The sequence below is a fragment of the Sinocyclocheilus grahami genome, unplaced genomic scaffold (genome assembly GCF_001515645.1).
Source record: "Sinocyclocheilus grahami isolate Dianchi unplaced genomic scaffold, SAMN03320097.WGS_v1.1 scaffold211.1, whole genome shotgun sequence".
In the NCBI taxonomy this organism is placed as follows: Eukaryota; Metazoa; Chordata; class Actinopteri; order Cypriniformes; family Cyprinidae; genus Sinocyclocheilus; species Sinocyclocheilus grahami.
The window spans coordinates 246,241-258,218 of record NW_015505390.1 but is presented as its reverse complement, the minus strand read 5'-3'; positions in this window follow the sequence as shown (position 1 = coordinate 258,218).

Below are 11,978 nucleotides of genomic sequence, written 5' to 3'. Positions count from 1 at the left end.
CTTACAAACATGCAGCTTTTCACTTAGTTGTGGATTATGGTGATGTTTATATCAGCTGTTTGGACTCTCAATCTGATGGCACCCATGTGATGTAATGCTACATTTATCCAAATCTGTTCTGATGAAGAAACAAACTCTTCTACATCTTGGATGACCTGAGGGCAAGTACATTTTCAGCACATTTTCATTGTTGGGTGAACAATTCATTTAGTATTATTGTTACCAATTTATATAAATAAATAATGGCTTAAATTACCATGTTAACTGGTGAAAACATTTTATATATTTAAATGCTTTTGTGTTCCTGCCAAAAAACTTTGAGTTTACTCATAAAACTTTTGCATTCTCTGAGAAACTTTGCGATCACTCATAAAACTTACTTTGCCCAAGAAACTTTGCATTCATTCATAAAACTTTTGTGTTCCCGAGAAATGCAAAGTTTTTCAGGGGAGCGCAACAATTTTGTGAGAGAACACACAAGGGTTTGCAAGTCCTCCCATTTTCATCACTATATGTCTCCAGGGCTCCATATTCATTCATAACGTGAGTAAATGAATATGTGGACATGAAATATTAATCATTGTATAAGTTTCACTAAGATAAAAAGCATTACAATGTACAAAGCAATATTACAATACAGTACTGAAGTCCTCTGAGGTCATTTTCACTTTGCGGCAGTTGCTTTTGCATGAAACAGTATAACTCTAAACTATAGATTTATGAAAAATAAATTGGTTGAGCAATCAGTTGGCTTTTTGTGACATTTTACAGCCAGATATAGACAAACGATTCAATGATTTGCTATTCTAGTTTCACAAACATAAACTGAAATGTTCATCTGTTGTTCTCATTTCGAGAAGCGGCCATCAAAAACAAAGAAAAGCATCACATTTCTAAAAATGACATGCTACTTGAAGCATGTGCCAGCCCAGCGGATGTCATAGCTCAGTGACTTTGGAGCCTGTGCACAACATCAACTGTAGCGTTTGAATGTTTTATCCTCATGCGTTGAGATTTCCTTTGTTTGCCAGCCAGCAGGGGTGTTACTGGAAGCGTTGCTGAGGTGTTGCAGTTCTCTAAACCCTGTCTGGATTAGAAAGATAACATTCATAATGTTCTGTGCCTACTTGCACTTGTCATGAGGTTTTGAGTGTTTATACTGTACGTGTTTGAGTGCATGTAGAGCAATTTTAACCAACGATGTGGAGCAGGTGAATGCTACACAATGTATACTAACAACGAAGACTCCGCTGTTGTGAGGTTGAGATAGCAGACACTTAGCACTAAATTGCGGCATAGACATAAATATATGAATGTCGGCTATACTATACATTATGTGCAACTGTGTATAGATGTGTATGTATTGTAAAAACAACTGACAGTGTATTCACTTGTGGGTGATATTTCATACTCACTGAGCTTCTGTTTAAATTTTAATTTCGACTTTACTTTTGTTGTATGGGTTTCATTTAAATACATTTACAATTAGGTCATTCTCAGAGGGATTTTCTCTTCAACTGGAGAAAGCAATATTATGGATAAAGGATTAGTGTTTTAGCTGGAAGCAATTGTTTAAATATGAGCTGTTTGACTCTCATTCTGACGGCACCCAGTCACTGCAGAGGATCCATTGGTGAGCAAGAGATTTAATGCTAAATTTCTCCAAATCTGCTGATGAAGAAACAAATTAGTCTACAGTACATCTTGGATGGCCTGAGGGGGAGTACATTTAATTTAATTTAATTTAATTTTAATTTATTTTATTAATTTTATTTTATTCTGGTTAACTATTCCTTTAAAAAGAGAGGAAGCTACATTAGTCTGTTTTTTCCACAGTTTAAACAGCATTCAGTTTAAAAGGGAATCATGGTAATACCTTCTTTCTTACAATATTCTTTATAATGGTACATATATAGGTTAGAGGAATATACTAGTTTGGAGCAGATGATGAAGTACTTGAAACTTACTGATGTGGCCTACAAAGGACAAGAAAGGTTGGGAAAATAGCTACTGCTCCAGAGGGTTCATAAAGATTTGCACTTGAGGGCCAAAAAGCCCCAGGAGTGAGTACCAGAGGTCTGCTGCTCAACCCGAGCCTGTAGTGAAAACTGTTGCTGGACACCAGCATATGTTGTGCTTTGGATGCTAATGTGCTGGCATTCCTAACAGGCAACCAGTTTCACCAGAAGCAAGGACGACCAACTTCACCAACAACATGACAGTCCACGTTCTCTACTGTAGATAAACCAGCACAAAACCAATACAAATCAGCATAAACCAGTCTGGACCAGCATTTTAATTCCTGATGCTTGTCTTTCAATAGGGAAGTTTGGGTTTGTGAAGGTTTCATAAGGTTGGGGTTCATAATTGTGACCTGCTCCATCATTTTGAGTGACTTTGACCCAGAATCACACTTTTTATGCACTAGTAAAAAGGAACATTTCAACTTTTTAAATGAAATTATGATGTGTTGGCCAATGTTTTTACCGAAAGTACAAATAATTCTAAATGTATTTCTAGGTCAAAGTGACTGAAAAAGATGGAGCATATCTCTCACACACACACACACACATACACACACAGGATGTGTCCTCATAAACCATGTTTACGTTGTAGTACCCATGTCATTATACACATTTATGTCCTCATAAACCATATATACCATAAGACACACACACACACACAAATATGACACATGATAACAATGTTAATTAATTATCACATTATTTAATTGTAATACTATTTCTGAAGTTGCAGTTTTACAATTTACTGTTACTGTGGCATTAGTCTTGTGGTATATGATATATAATCCTCTCTATGCGACGTCCTTGCTCAGTAGACTGTGGGAAACTCAATTCTGTCAGAATTAATGAATATGCTTCGTGTATTCACCCAGTGCTTCCAGCTATAACAAACCCACCAGAACTAATGTCAATATTTCAGAACTGGAAAACATAACACCTAATTCTATTTACAACCCTATCTCTCTAATAACCAGTTCATCTCTGGATGGATCTTCTTTGAAGTGTCTATCACTGTCCTTCAGGTGCATTACTGTGAGAAAAGTTTTAATTGGTTTAAAAATACCAGGGTTGTGTTGTGTTTGTTGGTGCTGAGGTTTGGTTAGGTCTTTCCTGTGAAGGTCTCATGTAGTTCAGCACAGTGACATGCGTGTTGTTCAGAGTAAATTGGCTGAAGCTGAGAGAAATCGACTGATTCATGATAGACTGTCAACTAAAGCTCAGAGCATTAGAGAGCAAGAAAAACATCTCAGGCATGTGCTCTGTTTGAGTTTGCATGTGTGTTTCCAGGTGAAATATAACTGGAAGAGGACATACTGTACGACAGATAGTAACAGAATTATATAGATATATTAGATATGGACAGAGGCGGACAAAGTACTCAACTCCATTACTTGAGTGAAAGTACAGATACTGCTGGTCAAATATTACTCCATTACAAGTAAAAGTTGTAAAGACAGATTTTTACTTAAGTAAAAGTACAGAAGTACTTGCTTTTAAAAGTACTTAAGTACCAAAAGTAAATTTCCTTTTTTGTGTCAATGCACGGTTTTATTATTGTTGTATGTAATACTTTCAATACCTTTGATGCAACTTAGAATACATTACATCTACTGAATACATTGACTAGCTTGTAGTATCTTTGGAATAAAGAGCTTTTAGAATGTTAAAAACCTATGAGGAAAAAAAATATATACCTATACCTATACCCACCCCCACAAAAGCAGGATGGTAGTGATCTCACACAGCTCTGACAGTGTGTAGCCATTCATCCACATTTGAACAGAGTGGACAGTGAAATCCTGTAAATACAACTGTAGCTGTACAACTTTACAACAGCAACACTGCTTTAACAGCAATACTTATTTAACATCAAACCAAAAATTTAAAAAATGCTGTCTAATCGCTCTCGCTGTACTTTGATATAACACACAGATCGGTCTGTGCAGTGCTGCTTCAGTCCAACACCTTTTGTGTTTTATTAGGAGATGCACAACAGTTCTTCTGTGGCTTTATAGGTAATATTTTCACTTACACAATTTAGCAAAATCAGACAATATTGTGTCTAATATATATATACCACAATATTAACTTCTTATTATTGAATTGTTGTAAATAAATATCACATTTGCAACTGGTCAGTGTTCAAAAAATGCTGGGAAATCACTTCATGTAGCCCTACAAGAGTGATTACTGATAAACTGTCTAAAAAAAAAGAAAGTCACGTTTTAGAGAAGAAAAAAATCACCCACTGACTTTCAAAGCTGCTAACGACTTTCTACTTCGAGGATCTTGATAGAAATGTAGTGGAGTGAAAAGTACAATATTTGTCTTTCAAATGTAGTGAAGAATAATACTCAAGTAAAGTACAGATACTCAAAAAGTGTACTTAAGTACAATACTCAAGTAAATGTACTTAGTTACTGTCCGCCTCTGGATATGGAACTCTCTTTAAATTTTAGATGTTCCTGTAGCTCGAATAGTAAAGCACGGCACTAGCAACACCATGGTCATTGGTTTGATTCCCAGGGAATACATGAACTTGATTAGATAAATAGCTTGAATGAATTGTAAGTTGCTTTGTATAAATACATACATGTAAATGTTAAAGACATTTGGATTATTTATTAAATGATTTCATTCCTGAAAGTATAAGTTCTGTGGCGATACCACAACATTCTAGCTCAACCAATGGAAAGGTAGTAGGAGTGTTTGGAAAACACACTTGCAATTCTGTTTAGTGCCACTGGTGGTGCCAAAATACATACATCATGCTCAAAGCAGAATCAAGAATAAAACTGGGAAAAGATGGCTAGTTATCTTGTTTGTTTGGTTTTTTTTGCTGGAAAATATTAGACAAGCTAATTAACATCCAGTCGTTTGCCACAGAGAAAAAAGGAAAACGAAAGAAAGAATACATTATGCTCAAAGCAGATTCAAAAGTAAATCTGGGAAAAGCTAGATAGTTATTTTTTTAGCTTTTTTTTTTTTACCTGGAAAATGTTAGACAAGCTTAATATCCAATAGTTAGCCACAGAGAGAGAGAGGAAATATCATGCTCAAAGATGAATCAAAAATAAATCTGGGAAAAGCTAGCTGGTTGTCTTGTTTTTTTTGCTGGAAATTAGAAAAGCTAATTAATATCCAGTAGTTAGCCACAGAGAAAAAAGGAAAACAAAAGAGAGGCCAAAAATAAAGAAATTTGTTGAAAATCCTGCAGAGCAGTGGTTCTCAAAACTAGGAGGCCACAGCAAATTTTCACAAGGCGAGGTGACTTAAAATTATTTTAATTAATATATTAATAAGTGATAATTGTTCATTTTTTATATATTTTAATTTTATTTTATTTTGATAAATTAAAATGTTTAAAAATATACAATCAAAACATTAACTGAAATCAACTAGGGAATCTTTTAAAGGGCCCACAAGATGACTTAATACCTTATATTGGGGGGCCTTTGACTATTGTGTTGCACTGGTATAGGCCTCTGTATCAAAAAGATGGAGCTTTTTGGCATATAGCATGTTTTTTTTGCAGCTTAGTTTTAGTAAATGGTCTTTTTCACTAGGCAGAGCTTGTGTTCTAAAGTTCCAGTGTTTTCATAGTTCAATTCATAGTACTTTTTTATTTAAAAAGATCAAGAAAATTAGATTCCCCTTGACCCAGTTAATATGAAAAAATTATGACAGTTAAAATGTTTTTGCGCTGCTAAAATTCATCAGTCAAAGAGTCGTTTTATGGCTAAAGCTTATTGTGCCCTGTGGGCTGTTTAAACTACACATAAAAGTCTATCTTGAGTTATTTGATAGCCATTGCTCTGGAGAATGGCTTTGGCAGTCTGATTTGTATAAGATTGTTTACAACAGCATTTTATGTGGTTTGAACCAATCAGATGGCTTTACAAATACGCAAGGAGGATTTTTATGCCTAGTGTAAACAGGAATAGTCTATCTTCCAAAATAGCCACCTGTATAGACCCTTCAGATGATCCTCATTATCCCATTAGAAATCCCCGCCATATTTAGTCTCGTTCTCATAGACATGCAGGAAACACTGTATACTGAATATTCATGACAACCTGCCACTTTTCCCCAGTTTCCCCAGCCTGGGAGGACTGGGGTGTGTCTGGTGGGTTCAGTTATTCCTCTGGGTGCTGTTGCATCCAAAAATGTCTCTGGCACATTTGGCTTGTGGAGTGAAGCTTATTTTTGTTCAGACAAGGCAGTTTAATGGCTATTACCTGGATTAGACTGCAATCTGTGATGGGAGAGCTGCTGGAGGAGGGACACTTTAGCAAACACAAGCCTTTTTTTTTTTTGGAGCAGTTCAAAAATGAATAGAGCATCTGAGAACTCACGTTCATTAGCTCAGTGAAGAGAAAACGTAATCTAAACACTGTAAAGCTCAATCTCGTCATAGGAGGTTTACATATTCAATAGATGACTGTGGCTTGATTGTGTTTATTTGGAAATGAGAAGCTTTTAAATGTTGATCTAACTGTCCCGTGTGTGTGTGTGTGTGTGTGTGCAGGGGCAAGGTACACTACTGGTCAAAAGTTTGGAGTAATTCTTTTTTTTTTAATGTAAAAAAAAAAAATCCAGCCTTGCTGAGCATAAGAGACTTCTTTCAAAAACATTTAAAAAAATTTTACATTGTCAAGCAGGGTTTTGCGGACCGTACCCATCTGCCATACGCACATGCTGATGGTGTAGTAATGATCGGTAAAACGGGTACCATCTGCCTCCGGGCGTGTGGCACCCAGGCCATTACACCAGATGGCATCAACTGCCCCAGCTGATGTGGTAGTGTTAATAAACAGAAGTTTATTAACAGTCCTATTCCTCTCTCAGTCGCTCTCCTCCTCTCTTCTCATTGTTGTTCTCGCCATCTTGTTCCTTCTCACACAATGTCATCCATCGTCCACCCTCTGCTAACTTATGCTCTCTCCCTCTCTCTCTCTTTTACTTTTTCCACCCTTCTTCCTCTATGATGAGCAAAGCATCTGGGAGATGACACCTCGTTAGCTCTGCTCTCCAGTTCGTTGTGACTCCAGTAAACGACTCGGTGACAGAAACTTGTGGCTTGTTGAGTGCTTTAATTAAAGAGTTTAGGATTCACTGCTCCTCAGCCAGTTCTACCTGATGCCTCCTCTCTGGTGTGTAAGTGTGTAAATATTTACAGTACTAGCTAGCCTACTACTCTTTCTATTTCTGCCATAGAAAAATATGCTCAAATTAGTAAGAGTAGCAAGTATTATGCGGTTCCGAATTAGCAACTGTTTTAATGAGTTGAGTCACTTGATAATTCAAACATCCAATTCGTTCAGAAACAATGATTCGTTCAGGAACTAAATACCGATACTTTGTGTTTGATCTGACACACGCAACAGTCGGCTCTGCATTGGATTTGTTTTGAACTGGCTTCGTTAGCGGGGCAAAATGGACAAGCTAACCAGCAATGTTGTGTTTAAAATGTAAGTTGCTTTATTTTAACTCGTTGTTTACTGAATTGTTGCCAAAAAAAAATAAAAATCAAGATTATGCTGGCAATTGTGCTTTTGTTCTGAATATTACCGCGCCATGACGCCGCATGCCAACAACAACATGCATATTTAGAGGTTTATTCCCTGCAAAGTTCAAATACATACAGGACACATAAATGCTCATTGTTTTCATTGAATAAGAGAGCAATAAAAAAGAGAGAAAGAGTAAGATAAGATTTTTCCTTTTTCATATGTAAACAATTCAACATTATATAGTAATTTTTAACATGGCCGGTATGTAGGCTGATATCATCATCAACAATATGGATTTTTTTAATGTTTGAATTTGAAAATAGCCAGACCTTTTAGTTTAATTCAGTGTAATGGGTTATTTCCTTTTTAAATAATTCACTAAAGAAAGCTGTTAACCTGTTAATAGATATATTTTAAATTGATCATTTAATTGGTTAGTTATCATTTGCAAAGCAGGTCATTGTACACTACCATTCAAAGGTTTGTGTCAGAAAGATTTATTTGTTTGAAATAAATTAATAGCCTACATTTGTTCAGCAAGGGTGCATTAAACTGATCATAAGTGACAGTGAATACATTTTATAATGTTACAAAAGAATTTGATTTCATATAAATGCTCTTCTTTTGAACTTTCTAGTCATCAAAGAATCCTGAAAAAATTTATTGTTTTCATCATCGATAATAATAGATTTTTCCTGAGCGCCAAATCAGCATATTAGAATGATTTCTGAAGGATCATGTGACACTTAAGTCTGGTAGAATGGTATGATGGCTGCTAATAATTCAGTTTTGCCATCACAGGAAGAAATGACAATTTAGAAATATATTAAAATGGAAACCCGTCATTTTAAATTGTAATAATATTTTGCAGTATCACTGTTTTTACTGTATTTTTGATCAAATAAATGTTGACTTTGTGAGCATAAGAGACTTCTTTCAAAAACTTGCCTGTCACCTGTTAGTATAGCACTGGTTGGCAAAAAAAAGTTAACTACTTATTTGTCACCCACCAGCCATGCTCTGCATGCAACAGATTTCCCTGGGCATGTAACATCCCATCAAATATTATTCTGTCATACACTAAAGAGGCAGTTGAACATGATTTCTTTTTCACTTCATGCATTGGTCAAAAATTTAACACTGTGCCTCTGAGCTCCAAAAGACATACAGGTGCATCTCAATAAATTAGAATGTCGTGGAAAAGTTCATTTTTTTATTGGTCTTATGAAGTATTCTAATTTGTTGAGATAGTGAATTGGTGGGTTTTTGTTAAATGTGAGCCAAAATCATCACAATTAAAAGAACCAAAGACTTAAACTACTTCAGTCTGTGTGCACTGAATTTATTTAATACACAAGTTTCACAATTTGAGTTGAATTACTGAAATAAATGAACTTTTCCACGACATTCTAATTTATTGAGATGCACCTGTATTACACAGTACCAGCCAGACTCTGGAGCGCTGTTTCACCTTAGTCCAAATTCAAAAAGCTTCTATGCATGCTGAACAGACTGAGACCCCATATCTCAGATGTTTTAAAGTATTTTCTTACAGTTTCAGTGACGTTTGCCTCTCTCTGATGAGAGTTGGGTGATTTGTTTGCATGTAAATGCACAAGTTGCCACATAAATGAGCTGTAGCTTTTGCATCCTGAGACCTAGTTTGAGTATGAGTACGTGTGTGTCCGCTTATATACAATTATCTGTATGTAAATTCTGACTGAACATGTTCAGATACAGCGATTTTTAGCTTTCATGAGCACACAGAGTCAGTCCCTCATTCTCTAATTGCAGCTCGTCGTAGCCATCTGCCACACTCTCGTCTGTGTCTCATTCCTCCTTTCTGTTCATTAGCACAATTATTCTCCCTCCGTTTGTGAGCACAACTCCTTCAGGTCATCCAACAGCCATATAGCATTCCTGGCACCCACTAATGGATCTTTGTGTGCTGCGAATAAATGTGTGAAGGCTGTTTCTGGATTAGGCCTCAATGTGTTTTGTTCTTCACTCTTGAGTTTCATTATTACTGAGTGTTAAATTCGGGTCATTAGCTAAACAGCTCTATTGGCTGTTTTCATGGGATTTGGGTGACAGAAGCATTTTTGAGACATTTTGTAAACCGAGCATCACTGATTTTACTGTGTGTGTGTGTGAGGTGATTGAAAGGTTGTTTAACATTCTCCGTTCTCTCTGAATGCATGAATGCACCATGTGCCATTGAGGAATAGTCCTGTGCGCTTTGTGGTAGCATGTACAACGACTGAGGAAAGTAAATGTTTATATTCCGAAATAAATGAACAAACAGATATAGATCTGCATGATGCTCCTGAACTGATTTACACATTCACATAAACAAGCCAGCGGGTGAATAAGAGGCATGTAAATAACTAAAACAGTGAACTGCAGGCTTGATTGCAAGATGGCCCAGTCAGATTGGATGTATTATAAATCACTGTATTTACATAATTCAATCTCACTTTACAGACCTCTTCTAATCAGCATGTGTCACGCTGGAACTGCCACAGGACAGAAGGGAATGGGCCGGTCTTCATTGAAATTCATCGGTGTGTACTGAGCATGCTCAGTCAGACTCCTCCTGCAGGCCTCATCACACTGCAAGGTTTTAGCCAGACTGATGAGCAATGTTCGTCACCACAACGACCAAAACAACGTCTCGCTCTGTGAGTCATGCCTTGCGGGCCATCCCACGGGACGCAATTATATGCAAATGAGGGTAATTAAGTCCTTGCGCACTGTGAGACGAGATCAAAATTAATATTTACACTCTTCCTAATAAATCTGTCTATCTTCCTATCCTCTCTCTCTCTCTTTCTGCAGGTGGGATGCTTTCTCTAGGGAAATTTACTGGCAAGTGAGATGTTTGCTTGAATCACGCTTCACTGACACTCCCCACTAACAGCAGATTCATGGGACGTGTGTCATTATTGTTATTATTTCTTGTTTATTATTCGCATTATCGCTATTTCAGTGATTGGCACTCGGCTCAGGGGTCTTGTTTGTTGATCGGCTTACTTTTTGGCAAAGTTAGACCTAAAAGCCTAACAGAATGACTTATTCAGATTATGTCGGATAAATTGACACAGGGGAAAACTGTGAAGTGGAACTGGACGGGTTAGTGTTTGCAGACTCACAGATAAAACTATGGTAAAAGTGTATAATAACTATTATTAAAAATAGATTGGTGGCAGGGGTTTAAATGTTGATAAGGAAGGAATATTTTTGTACTAACCAGCCATGGCTGCAATGATCTACAGGACGTTTTGTTGCTTGCCTGGTTTTACTTTTTTGGCGTAATGCTAGATAGTCCCTCCCGCAGTGAAATCTTATTGGTTTAATGATAAGTTTAAGTGTGTTCAGTCCATTTTATTCAGACCTATTTGCTCTAATGAAATATAATGAAGGGTGAAAGATGCACTTTAGGTGCACATTAGATGCTTTAGTTAGTGAGCGAGTGACGTGTAGCCAAGTATGGTGTCCCATACTCAAATTATTATCATCTAATATAATATACATTAGATGCTTTATCTGTGCCTTTTATCATTCTGCCCGGGAGCAGAGGTTCTCAAAACTTTTTGTCATCAAAACCCTTTAGACATAAAATATTAATTTAGTACTTCAAGTAAATATTTCAATAATTTAACACATTTGTAGTTTAACTTTAAAGTGGATCCAAACATCTTCTTAGTTGTGATAATATCTCAGTCCACATTACATTCAGATTGGTGTTTTTAGGAACCCAACCAAATATAATAATAATAATAATGATAATAATACAAATACTAATACTAATAATAATTATTTTAACTCTAATTATAAACATAGACAGATACTGTTGTAAATTGCAATTGTACAGTAAAATAAAAATTTATATTTGATCGAATAATGCATTATTTTATACTACAAGTTATAACACTAATATTTATGGCTTAAATTCTTGACTCTCAAATGTTCAAACCCTCAAGCTTTTAACATTTCAAATCATCAAGCTTTATTTTTTCAAATGTGTAAATAAAATGAACCTAGTGTAGGGTATCAGACCGAATCAGACAATCTAAGATTTGGTCAAAACATGGTTGAAACGAGGAGTCCAAATTCCACAGAGGCCCAAGACAACAGGATGCTCATAAATCAGACCCTAGCCAGTCTGAAGCAAGCTTAACCAACTCTTTCACAGAACAGCTTTCAACATTAACACAAAAGGAACACACTGATCATAACAACTCAGGAAGGAGATTGTCAATTTTAGGGCAAGTAATCAAGATTAAATGGTCAAAGAGATGACCGCATGACCATCACGTGATAGTAACTACAATCACGAGCGCTTTAGAATTGACATCCCCCACCTAGGAGACAAAGAACAGACTTTCAGAGATTCCTTACAGACCTCTTAATCTCTGGTCTTCATACATTCACAGAATGG